The sequence below is a fragment of the Podarcis vaucheri genome (assembly GCF_965113315.1).
Source record: "Podarcis vaucheri genome assembly, chromosome: 5".
Taxonomy (NCBI): domain Eukaryota; kingdom Metazoa; phylum Chordata; class Lepidosauria; order Squamata; family Lacertidae; genus Podarcis; species Podarcis vaucheri.
In genome coordinates this window covers 3,342,822-3,365,946 of record NC_138763.1, presented here as the reverse complement: position 1 = coordinate 3,365,946, position 23,125 = coordinate 3,342,822, and the positions used below count along the sequence as shown (strand labels likewise).

Below are 23,125 nucleotides of genomic sequence, written 5' to 3'. Positions count from 1 at the left end.
CGTCCAAACCCTTGGAGCAGGGTGCGGGCCGTGTAAGTTCCCAAGGAACAAGCAGGGAATAGCTGAGGGTCTGTGTCGCAGTCCCAGCTGTCCCTGGTCTTGTTCCTCCACACGCTGACTCACGGGAGTCAGCGCTGTCCCCAAGGCGGGGGGGACAGATAGTCATAACCAATGCCTAAGCAACCACTCTCAATTTGTATGAAAATAAAGTTGTGGCCAAAAGTATGCCAAAAACCTTAAACAAAAATTATGTGTGATGTGTGAGTTATTGGGGTAGGGGTTTTGGGGGACCTCAGCACGCAACTGCATAACCAAAACGGATGGCAAAAGAAGACATGGATTTGCATAACCTTTACATGTCTCCATTCATACATATAGGTGTGAATTTTAAAATAATTGCTGTGATTTAAATAGAAATGTAATCTATCAGGCCATCGTGGGGGGAGCTGTGACCGGGGTGGGGTGGGAGGTTGGTGTTCCTGCTGACTCTGCATTTTCCAGGCCCCTCCTGCCATTCCTTATAGAATCATAGAACTGTAGAGTTGAAAGGGACCCCGAGGGTCACCTAGTCCATATCCTTCTGAAATGGTGGTGCCCTGAACTAGACACAGTATTTTAGGTGTGGTCTGACCAAGGTAGAATAGAGCGATACTATGACTTCCTTTGATCAGGACTTCTGTTGATGCAACCTAGAATAACATTAGCATGAGTTTGCTGCTGCATCACGCTGTTGGCTCATGTTAAGCTTGCGGTCTAATAAGACACCATAATCCTTATCAGGTGCTTCATCTTTAAACTAGAGTGACACCAGGCAGCCTGTGAAACAGAGAACCTTTAAGGAAGAGGCTGTGCTCAGACTCAGGTTGCAATGAGGGAAATCTTTCTTCACACAGAGCTTAGGTAAACTATGGAACTCCCTCCCACAGCAGGCAGTGATGGCTGCCAACTTGGATGGCTTTAAAAGAGGTTGATGATGATGATGATGATGATATTTTATTTATATCACACCCTCCCCAGCTGAAGCCGGGCTCAGAGCAGCTAACAACAGTAAAAGTAACACAGTTTACATAAAATCACAAACAATTAATTGAAATACATTCTAAAATCAATTCCTTCTAAAATCAATTCAATGGCAACCATTGGGCTAGAGTTCTAAGAGGATTACAGAAGGAGAGAGGGGGTCAGACTGTGCCTTGGCCAAAGGCCTGGTGGAACAGCTCCGTCTTGCAGACCCTACGGAAAGATGTCAAGTCCCACAGGGCCCCAATCTCTTGTGACAGAGCGTTCACAACGGCCGAAAAAGCCCTGGCTCTGGTTGAGGCCAGCCTAACCTCCCTGTGGCCCAGGACCTCCAAGATGTTTTTGTTTGAAGACCGTAAGATCCTCTGTGGGACATACCAGGAGAGGTGGTCCTGTAGGTACGGGGGTCCTAGGTCGTATAGGGCCTAGGCATGGAAAACAACAGTTGTTTGTGCTCTAGGCAAGCAAATGGGCACATCTGCTAGTGGGTTGGTCCTGTGGGCTTGGTTTCAATGTGCTTGGTGCCAGAGGTGCCAGTTAAGTATCCAACTTACTCTCCTGGAGGAGGCTCCATACTGATAGAAGGAACCAGCAGCTGCATCGACCCTATCGGAGGTGCCTGACTGGTATCACAGGGGTGAGACACTTCTCTGACAACCTGCTTGAACCTTCACCAGAATCAAACTCCTGATCAAAGTAGACAAATTCATGGAGATGGAGAGGGTTGTTGGTGGCCACTAGCCAGGATGACTGTGTTCTGCTTCCACAGTTGGAGTTCTCAGTGCTTCTGAATCCTCGTTGCTGGAAGTCACGGAACGGGAGAGGACAATTGTGCTCAAATTCTGCTTGCCTGTTTTGCATTGCCGGTTGGCCACTGTGAGAACAGGGTGCTGGACTGCATGGGCCACTGTTCTCCTCAAACGGCTCTTCACATGTTCTTATGTCCTCTTAAAGACTTTGAACTGGGAACTGCCCTCAGCAAAGTAAGCCACAGGGCCACACTGCAAGAGAGGTGTCATTTTGGGTTCCATCAACCTCTCTTCTCCAAGCTAAACCATCTGCTAGCAAGCAAGCAAAGTCCTTTGCTGGGTCCATTCTGTGAGACAACCAGCCTCATCCAACCAACATGCTGAAGTCCAATGAAGGGGTTAAGGCCATAGAGTAAGCTGTCCTGCCAGGCTTAGATCACTTTGGGAGGAAATGGGCAATGAAGCCTACTATTCAACCTCCAGTCTACCTGAGAAGCTCAGTTGCTCCAGCTCAGACCACGTGGTTCTCGCAAGCCACTCTTGAGTTCCTATACCGATAATTTAGGAACTTTCACCGCTGTAACTAAACCAAGTTGTACTGCCTAAGCAACTTTTTCTGAATGCTGTATGGAAAAGCACATGAATCCAGCCTTTGAAGAGTTTGTAAGTAAACCATTTTAAGCTTAACAAATGTTTGGTCTTCTTCTATGCTAGGGGAAGAGAGGAACTGTGGAAGGATCTCAGAAGGGCATATTTTAAAGGTCTAACAGCCTATATTTCCAGGCGTTACTTTGCTGCATAATTTGTAATTTTAATTCTATGGTGGGGTTCTCTCACCAAAGAGTACTTGCCCCAAATTTGGATATTGGCATCCAGGAATTCTCCTTTTATACCTATTTCCCCCCCTTGCAAGCAACACATTCCATGGCGATATTTAAAGGGGCTCTGCTGTTATTCTGCCAGGCTTCTTAAGACCTTGGACTGTTTGGAGACCTGCAAAAAACCACACATGTCTTCCATGTTCTTTTAATGGGTTGTTTTACGGTGTTGTCATACCCAGTTTACAGTGGTATTATTGTAAGCAGCCCTGAGGGCCCAGTTGGGGAAAGCAGTCTATAAATTTAGCTACAACACAAAATAAGAAGCAGGCTGGGTCTCCTGACTACTCTTTTTTCAAAAAAAATAATAATTAAAAATTAATCCATATTACCCAAATAACAAAACAGAACTTGCTGAGACAAACACATAAAATCTTAACTGAGCTGAGCCAAGGCTGGGACGGAGTGTTACATTCACAAGAAAAAAAATGATAACATCTGGATGTTTTTGATAAAACACAGATTAGAGGATTAGTGGAGAGCACCATCGTAAGAAACGAGAGAGAGATATCAAGAGGCGTGACACATGTAACTTGCAAAATGTACAGAAACGTAAACCTGAAACTGAAATCATCAGAGGCACAAGGAGTACGAAGAACAAAAGGCTCTGTATTACATCAATAATTCCCCTCCCCGGCCAATTAGACACTACTTATCCCAGCAACATGGGATGCGGGTGGCGCTGTGGGTAAAACCTCAGCGACTAGGCTTGCCAATCGCATGGTCGGCGGTTCGAATCCCCGCGGCGGGGTGAGCTCCTGTCTTTCGGTCCCAGCTCCTGCCCACCTAGCAGTTCGAAAGCACCCCTAAGTGTAAGTAGATAAATAGGTACCACTTCCTAGCGGGAAGGTAAACGGCGTTTCCGTGTGCTGCGTTGGTGCCGGCTCGCCAGAGCAGCTTCGTCACGCTGGCCACGTGACCCAGAAGTGTCTCCGGACAGTGCTGGCCCCCGGCCTCTTAAGTGAGATGGGCGCACAACCCTAGAGTCGGACACGACTGGCCCATATGGGCAGGGGTACCTTTACCTATCCCAGCAACTATTGATGCTACAAAGAACCTACATCTCAGGCCATTCTTCTTCCAAGGAGGTGCATTCTTGTGAGATTCAGGTTATTCAAGTTGCCTTTCACTTGAAACGTAAGCTGTGTTGACAAGTGTGTAGACTGTGGAAGAATGCCTGTTCAAAGATTTCTCCTGGACTACTGGCCATCTTCAAATCTCAGAAGAAGAAGAAGAGTTTGGATTTGATATCCCGCTTTATCACTACCCTAAGGAGTCTCAAAGTGGCTAACATTCTCCTTTCCCTTCCTCCCCCACAACAAACACTCTGTGAGGTGAGTGGGGCTGAGAGACTTCAAAGAAGTGTGACTGGCCCAAGGTCACCCAGCAGCTGCAGGTGGAGGAGCGGAGATGCGAACCCGGTTCCCCAGATTACGAGGCTACCACTCTTAACCACTACACCACACTGGGTTGTTGCATGCAAGACAGAGCATGTTTGTTTTCTGTGGCTCCAGGGGGTGGGGCCTGAACCAGTGGATTCAAATGACCCAGGGGAAGGCTCCAGTGGGATACTGGGAGTGGCCTCTGCCTGCCCCAAGGGAGATGTTTAACCAGCTCCCTGGAAAATGGCGTGCCCTCCTCCAACAGGAAGTACAACAATCCAGAATGTGGCAGCTAGACTGGTAGCTGGTAGCAGTCACTGGGGCCATATAACACACCAGTCCTAAAAGATCTGCATTGGCTTCCAGTATGTTTCTTATCTCAATTCAGTGTTGGTACTAGCCGTTAAAGCCCTAAATGGCCTTGGCCCTGTATACCTGAAGGAGTGTCTCCACCCCCAGCATTCTGCCCGGACACCGAGGTCCAGCACCGAGGGCCTTCTGGCGGTTCCCTCATTGGGATTAGTCAAGTTACAGGGAACCAGGCAGAGGGCCTTCTCGGTGGTGGCACCCGCCCTGTGGAACGCCCTCCCATCAGATGTCAAGGAGATAAAGAGCTGTCTGACTTTTAGAAGACATCTGAAGGCAGCCCTCTTCAGGGAAGTTTTTAATGTCTGACATTTTATTATTTTTTATATTTTGCTGGAAGCCGCCAGAACATTTCAGAACTCGAACTCCGTAAACCTGGAAGTAAATGCTTCCATTTTTGAACACACCTCGGAAGTCAAACGGAATCCATTCCAGAAGTCTGTTTGATTTCCAAAATGTTCAATAACCAAGGCGCGGCTTCTGATTGGTTTCCGATTGCACAGGCGCGCCGGAAACAATAGCGGAAGCCACACCGGACGTTCAGCTTCCAAAAAAATGTTCAAAAACCGGAACACTCAATTCCAGTTTTCGATCATACGGGAGCTGTAATGTTCGACTCTCAAGGCCTTCAGGAGCCTAGGTACATCTGTATATGCTATTCTTCCCAATTTTCTCTGTTAGATTTGCAGACCACCCTTTGCGCCTCGGTTTTCAGATGTTTCGGAATTCAAACAGTCTTTCGGAATGGATTACATTGGAAAACCGAGGTACCATTGTGCTTTGAATTGGGCCTGGAAGGTCACTGGCAGGCTGAGCAGGCAGGGCAGGATCCGTGTCATGTGCTCAAAAGCTATCGCCAGACGAGTTCCACCTCTGTAGTGCTTCTGAATACCAGGGAACCACAGGTGCAAAGAGTGCTGTTGCGCTGATCTCTTGCTTGCAGACTACTCAGAGGCATCTCACAGGAGGGGCTTTGGCCTGATCCAGGAGTGCTCTTTTCATGTTCTTATGTTCTCATGACATGCAAAGGACAGCATTAACCCTTCTCTCCCCAGCTGCAACTAACTTCTGTGTGGCAGTTAGGTTTGGGCAGAGCTCTGTGTGAGCTGTGGAGCCCAGAACATGGAACCATGCCAACTTTGGGGCTTGCTGGTTCTCATGACTGGCAAAGAAGAGTTTCTCTTCATCTCAGCATTCTTGGGAACATTTGGGAGCAAAATCTCCTGATGATGCCAACCTCGCCCACTCTGGTCTCCAGTCTGCGGCTGCAACAACAACAAAAAGCCACCATGCTAACTGGAGCCATGAATTATGCACATGCCATGGATTACACTGGCACCAAGCGCAAGGCACTGCTCTTGACTGCCAGCTGCGCCCATTTAGGACCCAGGAGCAGCACCCACCAGCAGTGTGCAGGAATAGGGTGGTGGGCAAAGGCAAGAGGGGGGGGGCGTACAAAACATGCAATCTGCCAGAGAAGCAGCTGTGCCGAACATTGGAATAACTTGGAGGGAGGGAGCATCATATTGAGTTTGTTCACATTATCAAGGCTGCCAAACATCTGTGGCACAAGTCCTAAACTCACTCTGGCTTTCATCACTAAGGGTGGGTGAATCTCTCTGTCTTGGCTTCTCTCAGTTTCTCATTTTCCCAACCTTATCTTCAATTCTCCATATCAATTTGCATATGTTTTTTTTAAAAAATAGGCATTTCAGTGCAAATTTCTATAAATGCACACATTTTGCCGAATGTGCAGATTTTCCCCCATATCAATTTTCCCCATTATAATGCATCTTGGGGGTGCTTTTTCATGAATATATGCATTTTTTAAAATGTGTGCTTTACCCTATTATATGCATTTCTGTGTACATTACTTGGTCAGAGAACTGCCTGGCAAAAAATACATTGCGGGAATGGCCTTCTTTCGGCCAATGTATCATTTTGGAAAGCGCATTATGAGGTAAATTTGCCTTTAAATGCAAACCAAATCAAATCCCTGTTCTTCACTAACAGTTTATTCTGACTTCCTTTTCATCTGCTGTCAAATACTACACATTCCACCTTTTTTTTTTTTGGTTGGGGAAATAAAAATTGATTCTTCCTGACCCTTTTTAAGAACATAAGCTTTTTTTCTCAGACAACTGTGCGCAACATGACCACGGAGGAGTTGTACAGTCCCACAGCTCTTCCTATGTGCTTAGCTTCTTCACACAAGCAATGTATGACCGGGACTTCTATCAATTTCATTTTTCGTTTTTTCCTATTTCCTCCCCAGTCTTAAATTCAGTTTGCCATATTTCTCCATCAGCTAGCATAACAATAACAAGTCCTCATGAAGATTTCTCAGCATTTTAGTGAGTTTATTTTCACAGTATTCAATTCATTTTTGGTCTAACGCACACAATTTCCTGCTATGTAATAAAGCATTATTTTTGGTTATTTTTACTGATGTATTGGTTCTTTTTTTTAAAAAAAATGCTTTATTGAAATTAGGGGAGGAAACAAAGTAATGTATAACAAAAAGGGGGGAAAGGGAAAAGAGATTAGTGTTTGTTACATTATATCACATTCTTCTTAAGATTCTAATGACTTCCCGCCAAACCCTCAAGCCTCTAAACATTGTTTTACGTATTGCACTATTTATTTCAATTTTCTTTTGTTAAGTTCCATATATATTATGCTTTTTAATACTCATCCAATATCTCACAGAAGTTATTCAAGAGCTGCCACAGACTTTATGTTATCACAACAATCCTTGAGATACTTTTGTACATGCCCCATTTCCTAATAAAAGTTTGTTCAGTGTGGTCTCGCAGTTTTTCTGTTAATTTCGCCAAATCAGCATATTCCAACAATTTATTCTGCCTGTCCAGCTTTGTCAGTATTCTATCACCCTTCCACTTCATAGCTATCAATATTCTTGCAGCCACTGTGGCGTACAAGAATATTTCCCTTGCATTTTTTGGTATTTCAGGGCCTAGTATCCCCGAGAGAAAAGCCTCTGGTGTGTGTTTTTTAAGATATCTTAAACATTCTTTTAACCTCATTGTAGATATATTGGTTCTTAATGTACACATCAAGCACAAACTCTGTATGCAAAATGAAAGTCTATTGTGCACTAGACATCTCAAATGCACACATGCATTTTTGAACCCCTTTTTTGGGGTTGGGCAACTGCATTACAAAATTTGGAGAAGTGCGAATCTCAAAAGATAACTGACTTAAGGTCTGCAGATTATTTCAGGAAGTGGAAACTGGGTAGCTTGCATTAAAAAGCCAAACTGAACTTCTCCTCCATCTCTTGCTGCCACCAAACCATTCTGATGGTCTTCTTTTTCATGGTGGCACAAGTAGAATCACAGCCTCTGCATGCTGTATGGTCAAGGGAAGCGATAGTGAAGCTCTATTCTGCCTTGGTCAGAGTACACTTGGAGTCCAGTGTCCAGTTCTGGGCACCACAATTTAGGAACCTGGAACATGTGCAGAGGAGGGCAACCAAGATGATCTGGAAACCATGCCTGATGAAGAACAGTTGAAGGAGCTGCATATGTTAGCCTGGAAAAGACAAGACTAGGAGGAGATATGATAGCCATCTTCAAATATCTCGAGGGCTATCACATGGAAGACGGAGCAAGCTTGTTTTCTCCTGCTCTGGAGGGTAGGACTCGAACCCATGGCTTCAAGTTACAAGAAAGGAGATACAGACTAAACATCAGGAAGAACCTTCTGGCAGTAAGAGCTGCAGAACAGGGGAACAGACTCGCTTGTGATGTGGTGGACTCTGTCCTGGATGCTTTAGCTGGGGCTGGACTAAATGATCCTTGGGGTTCCTTCCAGCTCTAAGATTCTATGATTCTGTGGTGCTGCAGAAACTGGAGGTAAACTTTTTTATTTACTGAGAAGCATCACCATTTGGGGCTGTTGGACCTTCCCCAATTCCCCGTTCTGTTGCCCCCTGCCCACACCAAAAGTTAAGTAGTGAAAATGTTCCCCCAACTATTAAGCAGTTGCTTGCTGCTGGCAAAACCTTTAAACGGCAACATGAAGTACACTTGTCCCATTTTACAGACGGGGAAGACAGGCGCAGGGATCAGACATTTCTCAGCAGATGTTTCAGGCACAAGAACTGCCCCTCTGTCCCAATTCACCCCTTTTTATGGGCAGGCAAGCATCCAAAAGTTCAAACGTTTGGCCCATCAGGAATGAGAAGTCTTCATGAGTGCTGGGGTCCACCAGTGTACCCAACCCAACCCACTGGGCTGTCCCTCTGAAACCACCTACTCTGGTCTTTATCTCCTGGCCTAGATTTCTGCTCCAGAACGCACCTGGTACCCAATTCTTAAAATGCATTTTAAGCGTTGGCAGCACTAGTTATTAGGCTACGTGCCTGTTGCAATCCTGAGCTTTGCTGTTTAAATCACAATGAATTACAACTTGTTTGACACCTATCTGAAAGGACGGGAAACTGTTGCCAGGGTGGTTGGAACGAGTTGTTACCAATATGGGGAGGACACCGATTCTATCTTTCTCTTCCACCTAAACAAGGAAAGGTGCTTGAGGCAGTAGGCTGGCGCTTTGAGGTGGTGATCTGAATTTGGGCTCATAAAGTGAAGCTGAATCTTTTTTTTTTTAAAAGATATTTATTAAAATTTTTCAATTTTTTGCAAACAAAAGAAAAAACAAACATAAAATATTAAAAACACTTAAATTTCACACCTTATTTTCTTGTAACTTATTTCCCCGACCTCCTCTTACCTCCCCTTCTTGTATACCCAGTTTAAGTTGTTTGTACAGCAAATCCTTATCTCAATATCTTAGATTATTATAGCTTTAAATTCTTACTTACAAAAAGAAAGTCGTTTTATCCTAGTTCCAGCTTGAAGCCACTTAATTTCAATCCAGCATCATTCAACATTCCTTAATTTTACAATATTTTTGTAAATAGTCCTTACATTTTTCCCAATCTTCTTCTGCCGACTCTTCTCCCTGGTCCCGGATCCTGCCAGTCATTTCTGCAACTCCCATACAGTCCATCACCTTCATCTGCCATTCTTCCAAAGTGGGTAGGTCTTGTGTCTTCCAGTACTTTGCAATAAGTATTCTTGCTGCTGTTGTAGCGTACATAAAAAAAGTTCTATTCTTCTTTGGCTCCACTTGGCCGACTATGCCCAGAAGAAAGGCCTCTGGTTTCTTAAGGAAGGTATATTTAAATACCTTTTTCAGTTCATTATATATCATCTCCCAGAAAGCCTTAATCCTTGGGCACGTCCACCAAAGGTGAAAGAATGTACTTTCAGTTTCTTTACATTTCCAGCATTTATTGTCGGGCAAGTGATAGATTTTTGCAAGCTTGACTGGGGTCATGTACCACCTATACATCATTTTCATAATATTTTCTCTCAAGGCATTACATGCCGTAAATTTAATTCCAGTGGTCCACAACTGTCCCCAGTCAGCAAACATAATATTATAACCAACATCTTGTGCCCATTTAATCATGGCCGATTTAACCGTTTCATCCTGAGTATTCCATTTCAACAGCAAGTTATACATTTTTGTCAGAAAAATTGAAGCTGAATCTTGCCCAGACAGGGGTGTACTGAATTCTCACATCCCCAATGACAAGGAGCTTGCCTGCTGCAGACACACCTGTGCTTCCCCAGAAGGAACTTTGCAGCGAGGCAGTTGCCCTGGCTCCAACCCTGAGGCTCAGGTGATGTCAGGGACTGGTTGGATGAGGAAGAGTGATAGATGCCACCTGCCCAAGAACCCCCCTGGGGCAGTGCCAGGTCAAACCCCCTAGAGGCCTCTGTTGTTGTTGTTTAGTCGTGTCCGCCTCTTCGTGACCCCCTGGACCAGAGCACGCCAGGCACTCCTGTCTTCCACTACCTCCCGCAGTTTGGTCAAACTCATGTTGGTCTTTTCGAGAACACTGTCCCACTATCTCGTCCTCTGTCGTCCCCTTCTCCTTGTGCCCTCTATCTTTCCCAGCATCAGGGTCTTTTCCAGGGAGTCTTCTCTTCTCATGAGGTAGCCAAAGTATTGGAGCCTCAGCTTCAGGATCTGTCCTTCTAGTGAGCACTCAGGGCTGATTTCCTTCAGAATGGATTGGTTGGATCTTCTTGCAGTCCATGGGGCTCTCAAGAGTCTCCTCCAGCACCAGAATTCAAAAGCATCAATTCTTCGGCGATCATGAACATCAAAGCAGCAGAAATATGAGAGGATTGGACCCTTCTGAGCTCAAAGCAGGGGTACCCCCAACAAAAATTTTAAAAATTCGGCAAAATATTTGGACTTTATGATATGTATTGACATAATTCGGATTAATTAATGAGACATGATTGGATTGTTAAATGGAAATTTAATAAAAATTATTTTTTTAAAAAAATTCTTCGGCGATCAGCCTTCTTTATGGTTCAGCTCTCACTTCCATACATATGGAAGTGAGAGGCCTCTAGACAGTCAAAATCTCGCCCACCCCCTCCAAATAATCTCCTAATACGTTTTTGATTTGATATTTCAAGATCAAATCAACATTTATCTGGTACGCAGGCTGAGACCCTCCCTGCCCACAGACTGTCTCACCAGAGTGGTCCATGCTCTGGTTATCTCCCTCTTGGACTACTGCAATGTGCTCTACGTGGGGCTACCTTTGAACTACAACTAATCCAGAACGCGGCAGCTAGACTGGAGACTGGGAGTGGCCGCCGAGGCCATATAACGCCGGTCCTGAAAGACCTACATTGGCTCCCAGTACATTTCAGAGCACAATTCAAAGTGTTGTTAGCGTTTTGACTTCTGCTGTGCACACTGCCTTGTGCAAGGAAAGGTGGGATATTGATAAATATAAATAATAGTTTCAAACTCCACTCTGCAGTATGGGAAGAATGATGCTGATGTGTCTTAAAAGGCACCTGTAGTTGTTACCTAGAACAGCCTTGACCAAAGGTGTCATGGGCTTGGAAGAAACTCGAACTCAGGACGCAAGGGAGAAATGTGCTAAGAGGAAGGCACGCTTGGCAAATCTTCACCGTGGTCAACTCCCACCCGGAAACCTGTGTCCCCACTGTGGATCCAGAATTGGCCTCCACAGTCACTTTTAAAGCCGTGTTCATGGAAGACAATACTACTCAGCAGTAAATCTACATTGTTGTTTTGTTGTAGCAGTTTTGTTTTTTAATGTTTGATGTTCTACTGTGTTTTTATATGTGTTGTAAGCTGCCCAGAGTGGCTGGGGAAACCCAGAAAGATGGGTGGGATATAATTTTTTTAAAAATTATTATTAAATCATCATCATCTTTCTTAGCGGGCCGTGCAAACTGCTATTCCGAAGAATGCTTTTTATAGGGTAGGGGGCACTGGGATGAGTTCATGGAACCATGATGGTCCAAAAACTTTTGGGAACCCCTGATTTGACTCAGTACTCTGCTGACTTGCAGCTGAACTCCAGTGTTTAAGGCAGAAAATTGTCTTTCCCAGCCCTGCCTTAACTGCCAGTGCTCTGCCATTGAACTCTCTCCCCTCACCTCAGGAATAAGGTGTGCGGGCTTTCTCTATTTCTTTTTATTTTGCAGAGTTTTCCGCGTATTGCAACGAAACCTTTTTAATAAAGGCAAGGACGCCTCTGCACTTCATCACCCTTTGAAATCGCAGCATCAGCTGCCCCCAGGAAACGGGGTCATTCCCAGGGACAAGCGTTGCCTGCACCCGAATTGCATCATTTCCCGGGGTGCGTGAGGCTGCAGTTTCAATGTGCATGCTCTTGCAGCTGCCAGACTGAGCTCGCGCTTGTGCTGGGTTGGGGGTTAACCCAAAAAATATAGAAGGAACACGAGAAAAGCCTACCCTCTGGATCAGACCAGGGCCCAACCCAGTCCAGCATCCTGGCTACCCGGATGCCTGTTGGATGCCTTCAATCAGGATTCGAACACAAGAGCGAGTCTCCCTTCTGCTGTGGTTTCCAGAACTGGCATTCAGAAGCATCGCTGCCTCTGACTGTGGAGGCAGCGCAGAGCCATCCATAGTCTCTCCTCCTCCCTGAATTGGCCTGATCCTCATTTAAAGCCCTCCAAGTTGGTGGCCATCTCTGTCCCCTGTAAGAGGGCGCTCCATAATTTAACCCTGTGCTACTACGTGAAGAAGTTTCTTGATTTATCCTCTTGCATTTCTGTCCTACCTTTCTTCCACTGACTGCCCCCAAGTAGTATCCCATCCAGGCATTGAGCAAACCCGGACCTGCTTATAGACTCAAAGACTCATGGAACTGTAGTGTTGGAAGAGGAGGTTAAGGGGTGATATGATAGCCATGTTCAAATATATCAAAGGATGTCACATAGAGGAGGGAGAAAGGCTGTTTTCTGCTGCTCCAGAGAAGCGGACACGGAGCAATGGATCCAAACTACAAGAAAGAAGATTCCACCTAAACATTAGGAAGAACTTCCTGACAGTAAGAGCTGTTTGACAGTGGAATTTGCTGCCAAGGAGTGTGGTGGAGTCTCCTACTTTGGAGGTCTTTAAGCAGAGGCTTGACAACCATATGTCAGGAGTGCTCTGATGGTGTTTCCTGCTTGGCAGGGGGTTGGACTCGATGGCCCTTGTGGTCTCTTCCAACTCTATGATTCTATGATTCTAAGGGACCCTAAGAGTCATCTAGTCCAACCCCCTGCAGTACAGGAATCGCAACCTGGCGGCAGATCGTACCCTGGTCTGGCAGGTTCTAGAAGCCCCATCTGCACACACAGGGAGAGAAGGGCCTGTGCGCTGTCACCTTGGCCCCAGATATAAAACATAAGTTGAATTATGCCTGCGTTGCAGAGGGTTAGACTAGATGACCATTGGGGTCTACAATTCTAGGATTCTGAGATTCTAAAAAATGTCAATTCAGAAGAAAAACAACTGATAGCCATCTGCTTGGATTCAGTGGTAGAAATTGGGTTTCCGGGGAAAATTTACGGGACAAGGACAAGTCTGGATGAGGTCTTAGAGCAGTTGTTCCCAACCTTTTATCGGCCACCTAAGCACCTCTAAAATCCTGGTGCCTCACCCGCCATGACATATAATTCTTATTACAGTCATACCTTAGGTACGTTAGGTTCATGTAGCAGACTTTCGGGTTGTATACTTCTGGGTATCGCCGTGCGTGCACACACAGAAGTGTTCTGTGCACTTTGCGCATGTGCAGGAGCGCTCTGTTGCATCACATGCACATGCAGAAGCGGCACTCAACTTATGGACTTTTCGGGGTGCAAATGGCACCCCGGAATGGATCGCATCCATAAGTAGAGGTATCACTGTATTCAAAAAGTAAACTCCTATTCACATGGAGGGTGCCTAAAAGGCCATCACCTGTTAATAACTCATTCTCGAATTATCCCCCTTAAATATCAAATTGCCCCCCTGTGGGGTGTGTGCCCCACATTGGGAACCACAGCCCTAGAGTGTGGAGTGGTAAAAGGTGAAGGGGCCCCTGACCATTAGTTCTGTCGTGACCGACTCTGGGGTTGCGGCGCTCATCTCGCTCTATAGGCCGAGGGAGCTGGCATACAGCTTCCGGGTCATGTGGCCAGCATGACTAAGCCGCTTCTGGCGAACCAGAGCAGCGCACGGAAACGCCGTTTACCTTTCCGCCAGAGTGGTACCTATTTATCTACTTGCACTTTGACATTCTTTCGAACTGCTAGGTTGGCAGGAGCAGGGACCGAGCAACAGGAGCTCACCAGTGGCGTAGCGTGGGGGGTGCAGGGGGGGCCAGCCGCACCGGGCGCAACATCGGGGGGAGGGGCACGCTCACACTCGCAGCTCTCTGCCCCTAGGGCAGAGGGGGCGCAAATTACTTGCCTTGCCCCGGATGCTGACAACCCACGCTACGCCACTGGAGCTCACCCCATTGCGGGGATTCGAACCACCAACCTTCTGATCGGCAAGCCCTAGGCTCTGTGGTTTAACCCACTGCACCACCCATGTCCCTTGTGTGGAGTGGAGGCATGACCTAATAAGTCACTGGGGTTTAAGCCACCTGTCCAAGCAGAGCAGACAACCAGGCCTCTAAGCCGGGCTTTGCCTTGTCCCTGAGCTGGGATTTAAAGTTCTGCTCCAGATGCAAGGGCTCCTCGCGAGGAGGGCTGGCAACACTTCTTAGGAGAGAGGTTGGAATCCTGGAACCTGATTACAAGGACAGGGCAGCTTTCAAGGGCTTTGGCTGCTCCCAGGAGCTTAAACCCTGCAGGACAACAGCTGCACGCCTCCATGTGCATGACGGACGCGGCGATTGCATTTTGTCCTCTCTCCTCCCCAGCTCGAAAAAGGAATCCAGGACAAGGCTCCAAAGAGTAGGACGCAAGGGCGCATTCCAGGCCCGCGCGAGGCGGGGTCACCCGCACCAAATAGGCCTTTTTCATAATAGCTTTCACACCTGCGAGAGAAGAGGCTGGTTTATTGCCTCGGTAAACAAAAGTACGAATCTAGGCAAAGTACAAACTTTGCCCCGGGCTGTTCTGAGAGCACACCTTCTGTTGGTAAAATGAACTCGGTGAGATACAGGCGAGAGCCACGTGAGGGAACGGGGCGCTTTCTGGCTCTCTCAGCTGATGTGTCCAGGGTTTAAAAGTTCAGTTTTAATTCTCGTTCTTTAAGGTTGTTAAGGGAGTTTTATGCACCGTGGCTGCTGCCTCTTTCAGAAGCCTTCTGGGAAGCAACGCGGGGGTTGACTCTCAGGGTCCAGTGCTGGATTGACATATAAACTAAACAAGCTATAGCTTAGGGCCCCACGCTCTTGGGGCCCCCAAAAAATTAAAGGAAAAATCCTGGATGTACATTTCCAAAATATAAGATAAAAAATAAATAAAATAAAACCTAAAGGTAAAGGGACCCCTGACCATTAGGTCCATTTGTGGCCACCTCTGGAGTTGCGGCGCTCATCTCGCTTTATTGGCCGGGGGAGCCGGCGTACAGCTTCCAGGTCATGTGGACAGCATGATTAAGCCGCTTTTGGCGAACCAGAGCAGCGCACAGAAACGCCGTTTACCTTCCCGCCAGAGCGGTACCTATTTATCTACTTGCACCTTGACGTGCTTTCGAACTGCTAGGTGGGCAGGAGCAGGGACCGAGCAACGGGAGCTCACCCTGTTGCGGGGATTCGAACCGCCGACCTTCCGATCGGCAAGCCCTAGGCTCTGTGGTTTAGACCACAGCGCCACCAGCGTTCTCTAAACAAAAGTTCGAATCTAGGCATACAGCAAAAGTGTTTTGTCCATGCGGACTGATTTTAATTTGCTGAAATCAAAACATTCAGTCAGGGCGGTCTTAAGCATATCCAGCGCCGTGGTGCAAAGATCCCTCCGGCGCCCCCGTTTCCCAGAGTTGTCAACCTTTTCTCAAGCCTCTGCGGGGATTGCTCTGCTCCTGCGGAGGCTTGATTTGATCCTGGAATGTCCGGGTTTTCTTTAGGACCTCCTTATTTTCATCAGATAAATGTTGGAGGGTATGGCGTAGCCCTCATGGCTAATAGCCCTCAATAGCATATTCTTCCGTGAATTTGCCTAATCCTTGTCTAAAGCCATCCAAGATGGCGGACATCACTGCGCCTTGTGGAAGGGAGTTCCACAGTTTAACTCAACCCTGCGCAAAGAAATCCTACTCTAAATTTTGCAACGTTCAGCTTCACTGGATGTCCCTGAGTTCTCATGTTATGAGAAGGTGGGGAAAATCTTCTCTAACCATGCATAATGTCATAAACTTCTATCAATGTCCCCCAAAACCAGGGTGCCCTGCTTCTTCCTTGGTACTGCTCCCTCTCTGCTAGCTCTGCAGATATTATTAAAAGTAGAAGAGGCTTCTGCAAAGCTGGACACAGCTGTGCAACTCTGCAGGTGTGCATTTGCAGAAACTTCTTTTTTTTGGGGGGGGGAAATCTGCACAGTTGTTCCCAGCTGTAGGGCAAGTTCACATCAAAAATAATAACAACAAAGTTATACAGCTGTCATACCAGCCAGCTCAAGGAAGATCAGGTAGGGGAAACTCAGTTGTATCCTTCAGGAAACCCCTCCAAAGATGTAAATGGGGCAGAAAGGTTCCCTAACAGGCTGTGCAGGCGAAAACACTTTCACTTTACAAATGTAAGGTCCTGTACTTAGGCAGGAAGAGAAAGCTGCAGAAGTAAAAGATGGACTCAGTGGACCGCAAGCTTAACAAGAGTCAACAGTGTGATGCAGCAGCAAAAAAGGCTAATGCTATTCTAGGCTGCATCCAGAGTGTCCAGATCAAAGGAGGTAATATTATCACACTATTCTGCCTTAGTCCAGACCACACTTGGAATACTGTGTCCAATTCTGGGCACCACAATTTACCATATTTTTTGCTCTATCAGACTCACTTTTTCCCTCCTAAAAAGTAAAGGGAAATGTGTGTGTGTCTTATGGAGTGAATGCAGGCTGCGCAGCTATCCCAGAAGCCAGAACAGCAAGAGGGATTCAGAATATTTTTTTTCTTGTTTTCCTCCTCCAAAAACTAGGTGCGTCTTGTGGTCTGGTGCATCTTATAGAGCGAAAAATATGGTAATTATCTTGGGGGTGACCAAGATGATCAAGGGTCTGGAAACCAAGCCTTACGAGGAACGGTTGAAGGAGCTGGGTATATTTTACATGGTTAAGAGGAGACTGAGAGGAGATAGATAGATAGATAAGATAAAACTTTATTCGCATTAGCCAATGGCCATAGCAAAAGTAAAACATTACAGTATATAGTGGTACCTCAGGTTACATACGCTTCAGATTACATACGCTTCAGGTTACAGACTCTGCTAACCCAGAAATATTACCACGGGTTAAGAACTTTGCTTCAGGATGAGAACAGAAATTGTGCAGCGGTGGTGCAGCAGCAGCAGGAGGCCCCATTAGCTAAAGTGGTGCTTCAGGTTAAGAACAGTTTCAGGTTAAGAACGGACCTCCAGAACGAATTAAGTACGTAACCAGAGGTACCACTGTACATGGAAAGGAAATTTGATATAAGGGAACAACCAGCTGTCAGTTAGTGGCCCTTATTCCGATTGCCCCTGCTATGAACCTCGCAGCCTTTGCTGTTATCTGCTCATTTTGATCTGATAGAAGAAAGGACATTGTGGCAGTGGCTGAGCGCCCTGGGATGGTTAGTACGAGTGGGGTGATGATCTCGTTCCTCAGGTCTTTGTAGAGAGTGCAAGACAGGAGGACGTGTGCCGCTGTTTTGGTGCTACTATCTCCACAGGGCAAAGACGTTTCTCAGGCAGGATCTTTTGGAATCAACCCTCAAGTACCGCAGATGGCAAAACATCCAGTCCTGCAAGTGTAAAAGCACGTCTGTATTTTGGGAGATGTTGTTGTTTAGTCGTTTAGTCGTGTCCGTCTCTTCGTGACCCCCTGGACCAAGAGCACAGCAGGCACTCCTGTCTTCCACTGCCTCCCGCAGTTTGGTCAAACTCATGCTGGTAGCTTCGAGAACACTGTCCCACCATCTCGTCCTCTGTCGTCCCCTTTGCCTTGTGTCCTCCATCTTTCCCAACATCAGGGTCTTTTCCAGGGAGTCCTCTCTTCTCCTGAGGTGGCCAAAGTCTTGGAGCCTCAGCTTCAGGATCTGTCCTTCCAGTGAGCACTCAGGGCTGATTTCCCTAAGAATGGAGAGGTTGGATCTTCTTGCAGTCCATGGGAGTCTCAAGAGTCTCCTCCAGCACCATAATTCAAAAGCATCCATTCTTCGGCCATCAGCCTTCTTTATGGTCCAGCTCTCACTTCCATACATCACTACTGGGAAAACCGTGGCTTTAACTATACGGACCTTTGTTGGCAAGGTGATGTCTCTGCTTTTTAAATTTTGGGAGATAGGCATCTTCAAATATCTGAAGGGCTGTCTTATGGAAGAGGGAACAAGCCAGGTTTCTTCTGCTGTGGAGGGTAGGACTCGAACCCATGGCTTCAAGTTACAATAAAGGAGATTCCGACTAAACTTACGGAAAGGCTTTCTGTTCGACAGAGGAACGGTCTCCCTCAGAAGGTGGCGGACTCTCCTTCCTTGGAAGTTTGTAAGCAGCGGTTGGATGGATGCTTTAGCTGAGATCCCTGCGTTGCACGGGGTTGGGCTGGATGACCTTGGGGTGCCTTTTCAATTCTGTGATTCTGTGATCTGGAAGCTGCAGCTAGCGCAAAATGCTGCAGCACAATTGCTGTTGGGGTGAGGCCTTTGCTGGCATACAACCCCTGTGCTCCGAGATCTGTGTTGATTTGCTATCGGACCAAGATTATTATTAGTATATAATGACCTTGACAACTTGGGACCAGTTTCTCTCTGAGATCCCCTTACCCTAAATATGTCCACTCAACCACTTTGTTCAGTAAAACTGGCTCTGTTATAGGTGCCGTATAATATTCGTTCCTAGTGATACCAGGCAGGTGTGTTCCCTCTTTCGGCACCTGTTAAAAACATTTCTGTTTAGGCAAGCCTAGCCTGATGTTGAGGAAGTTGATGCGCGTTTTAATCTGCTTTTAGTCTATTCTTATTTTAACTTTCAAAGTTTCAAATTATTGCTGTTATTTCTTTGTAGTGATAATTTTATTTTTTGCATTTTTTTGTAAAGTGCTTTGAATTTTTTGGGGGGGTTTTGACAATCAAGCAATGTAGATTTTTCTCTCTCTCCAAAATACAAAAATAAAGCCACTCGTGCCATTAAAGCATAATGGTTGGCAAGACTGCAAACATTCATGCGATGGTGATGCAACATACCTTAAAACAGGCCACGGAGGGGAAAATTGGAGCCAAGAGGGAGAAGTTGCAGGGACGTTTACATGCAGGCTGTCAATTGTGTCCTAAGGATTATTGAGAGATCAAGACATTGCAGTGATTGTGTTGTGCAAACCTGTTATGCAAAATGCAAAACTCAGATTGGTAATTTGACCTGCGGTAGCACCTTCCGTGCATCGTCAGTCCTTACTAGACGTATTGCAGGAGCTGTAGGGACGTAAGAAGTCACCTTGTACCAACTCAGCCCATGGGTCAATCTAACACAGTACTGTCTACACTGGCAGGCAGCACCTCTCCAGGGTTTTGGGCATGCCATTTGGGAATTGAACAATGGGACCGCTTGCATGTAAACAGATGCTGTACCACTGAGCTAAGGTCCTTCCCATAGAAATAAAGATGCTAGTCCTCATGGTTTCGAACAAACACCTGATTTTAAATAGGAGCCTAAGAAGCTGTCTGACGCTGAGTCAGATCATTGGCCTGACACAGACTGGCAGCAGCTCTTGGGGATTTCAGTCTCTCGCAACACTACCTGAGGAATGAACCTGGGACCTTCTGTCTGATGCTCTACCCATTGAACTTACAGCCCTTCCACTTGTTTGCATCTACTGCCCTTGCGGTAATGTTAAGTAGACCTGGAAATATGTGGGTAGCGCCAATCCCATGAATGACCACCACCCAGGGCCTCTACAGGTTTTGGGGTGTGGGTTTGGGACCCCCTATCACTTACAACACTCACAAGAAAGCACCTCATTGTGCAACACAGAGTTAAACTACGGAACTCCCTGCCACAGGAAGCAATGATACCAACCAACTTGGGTGGCTTTAAAAGAGGGTTAGGCAAATCCATAGAGGAGGCCACTAGCCAGGATTTCTATACTTTGCCTCCACAGTTAGAGGCATCCATGCTTCTGAATACCAGTTGCTGGAAACCACAAGACGAGAGAGTGTTGCTCTTGAGCTCAGGTCCTGCTTTCGGGATCTTGTGTTCGAATCCTGCCTGCAGGCTTCCCACGAGCATCTTGTTACCCATTGTGGGAACAGGATGCTGGACCACTGGCCTGATCCGGCAAGTTCTTCGTATGCTCTTGAGTCTGAGTTCGCCGGTTCTCGCTCTTCCCAGGCTCAGAAAGGGCAAGCCAACAAGCAGAAATGTTGAGCGGGAGAAGCAGCAGAGAGAGTCTGCATTGGGGATATGCTGGGAAGTTTCCAACCCGGCCATGTCCTGCCTACGGCCTCATAACCACCCCTGATCCAAGCTATTAAGCAATTGCAGAGGAAGGACAGAGAATCACTGAATCTTAGAGCTGGAAGGGATCCCAAGGTCATCTAGTCCAACCCGCTGGAATGCAGGAATCTCAGCTCAAGCATCCATGGCAGATGGCCACCCAACCTCTGTTTACAAACCTCCAAGGAAGGAGAGTCCACCACCTCCCGAGGGAGTTTGTTCCACTGTCCAAGAGCTCTTACTGCCAGAAAGTTCTTCCTGAGGTTGAGTCAGAATCCCCTTTCTTGTAACTTGAAGCCATGGGTTCGAGTCCTACCCTCCAGAGCAGGAGGAAACAAGCAGGAGCAAAGGGGGTCTCCCAGGTGGTGCTGCTTTGTAAGGACCAGTACCTCTCTCTCTGCTGCTGCAAGGTCTGAAAAGGGCGCCTTCGATTTGTGGCCAAAAACCGTTGGCGCTTGAAGTTGGCCTTGAGAAGGTTTTGCAAGGCGGGACATGGCTGTGACTCCTTTGCACACTGCTGCAATTTTGCAATGAAGGACAAGGTTAATTTCCAGGCTTTGAAAGCGATGCGGAATTCATTAGGCTTTATTAAAGGCAAAACAAATGATCCACAAAGAAACAAAAGCCCTCAACATTATAATGATTTTTTAACCGCAAGGGGGGAATAAGGATGCCTCTCTGCCAGCCAGTCACTGTTTTTGGAGAGATGGTGTGTTTGGAGCGAGAGGGAGCGTTTCGTCAGGGGACGGGAGCCAGGCAGGGAAGGTGATGTCACCCGCAAGAGCGCGGAGTCAGCTTTCTAAGCAAAGCTTCTGTTGACCCAGTCACTTTGCCGGATTACAAAATAAAGGGCAGACTCCAACAGAGGCCTCTGACGTAGCTCCCATCCCTTTTAAGCAAGACAGCTTCCCAGCAGAGTTTGCCCTAAGTCACGGCGGCTCCTTTTCACTTCTGGTGATGCAGTTCAATTTGTTGGCTCAGTTCTTTGCAAGCTTTATTTATTTTTTCTTCCTTCCCTCTCTGAAAGAAAGAGGGAGAAACATCTCAGAAGATGGGTATTTATAGACAGGAAACATGCATTTTGCAACAAAGATGACTTGCGTGAGGCTGGTGGGGAGTCGCTCCCACCGGCGGCAGCCCCCAGTCTGCATGGCTTTAAAAAGAGGATGGCACAAATTTATGGAGGAGGGGGCTGGCTCCTAGCCAGGATAGCTCTGCTAAGCTCAGTCTCCCTAGTTTTGATTTCTCTGATTTAACAAAAAATAAAAACCCAAAGCTCTTCAGTTTTCCGCATGCAGCATTTAGACAGCTTCACTTCTGGCAAAAGGTTGGGTGAAGAACAAGGGACGGTGAGGAGACCCAAAAGGATCTCTCAAAGTTGAGTCAATGGGTGTTAAGTGATGCGCAGTGGAACAAACCATTCATCCCTAATTTCACCGTTATTTCGGTCCGTATGGACTGACTAGAAAAAGGGTCTTGGAGTAGAGAGAAAATGTCAGCTCTGGGTGCCTCAGTTGCGAAAAAGGCAAAATTCCAGGGTGAAAATTATAAACAGGATTGAAAGTGAATCTGCCAACATCATGAGTGTGTTGTACAAATTTATGGTGATGCCTCACTTGGAATACTGTGTACAGTTCTGGTTTCCTCTACCTGCACCTTAGTGCATCACAACCAGGACACACCGCTGTGATGCAACTCCGTAAAATGCATATTCAGACTCAGATGTCACACAACAGAGGAATAGTGTCCAGATCATGAGAAGTCATAAAGCCGCTTCTGTCTCAGCACCAGTCAAGCCACATCTGAAGCTCTGTCCTGGATGCCAGATAATAATAATAATAATAATAATAATAATAATAATAATAATAATAATAATTTTTATTTATACCCCGCCCTCCCCAGCCAAGGCCAAGCTCAAGGGAATCAAATTGCGTGGCGAGTTCCCGCCCACCACCAGGATAAATAAAGACACGAGACACCATAGTTTAAGGTTAAATGGGAGAATTAGGCCACAACTTTATTGAATTCAGGAATGAGAGGCATTGGCTTAGGCATTGGTCCTAACGACTATCCGGCTCCAGCCCATTTGCTGGAGACACGGGGAAGGGTTAACACTATATCGGGGGAGTCTCCCGCCGAGGCACGTCGACTAGGAGCTCCCCCGGGTCACCGCTCTGGGGCGTGCCTTTGGCCCACACCTCCATAGGCTTCGGACAGGGCCACGCCCCCGGGGTCCTTAAACGGACCACCCTTCGCTCACTGGGGGGGAGGTGATGGTGTTCCTCCCCCCCCACATCCTCTTAACCCCTTCTTACCAATGCCTACCGCCAATGCCGAGAAGTTGTGAGGAGTTGCTACGAGGTAGGCAAAAAACCAAATGGCTGTAAATTGCCAATTGGGGAAAAATCCTACCATGCCCCATGCGGCAACAGACCAAAGTCCATAGCAAAGTCAGAGACCTACCTAGAGCCTACCTAAAGGGAGGGAGGGTGGGAAAACGTGGGGGCTAGCCGGCGAAAAGAGGGCGAGTCCCCTCTGCGCCGGCCTTAAATAGGGCAGACCCCCTGCTCTCGCGGGGGCTGAAACCAGCCCCCGCTCACATGGGGGGTGGGCGTGAAGCCCGCAACCCCACCTCCTGGGCAGGCCGGAAGTGGCTTTGGCTCCAAGCCAAAGGCCAGGCGGAACAACTCTGTCTTACAGGCCCTGCGGAAAGAAATCAGATCCTGCAGGGCCCTG

General features: G+C 46.9%; 1 long non-coding RNA gene across 1 annotated transcript in view; it reads right to left on the bottom strand.

Moving 5' to 3' along the window:
- The window catches only part of LOC309533407, a 197,161-nt gene extending 181,822 nt beyond the window's left edge, over positions 1-15,339 (bottom strand). The window contains exon 1 of the long non-coding RNA XR_014220221.1: positions 15,247-15,339. This is a non-coding gene — a long non-coding RNA (uncharacterized lncRNA). The remainder of the gene's footprint in view (positions 1-15,246) is intronic.
- Positions 15,340-23,125: the final 7,786 nt, after the last annotated feature.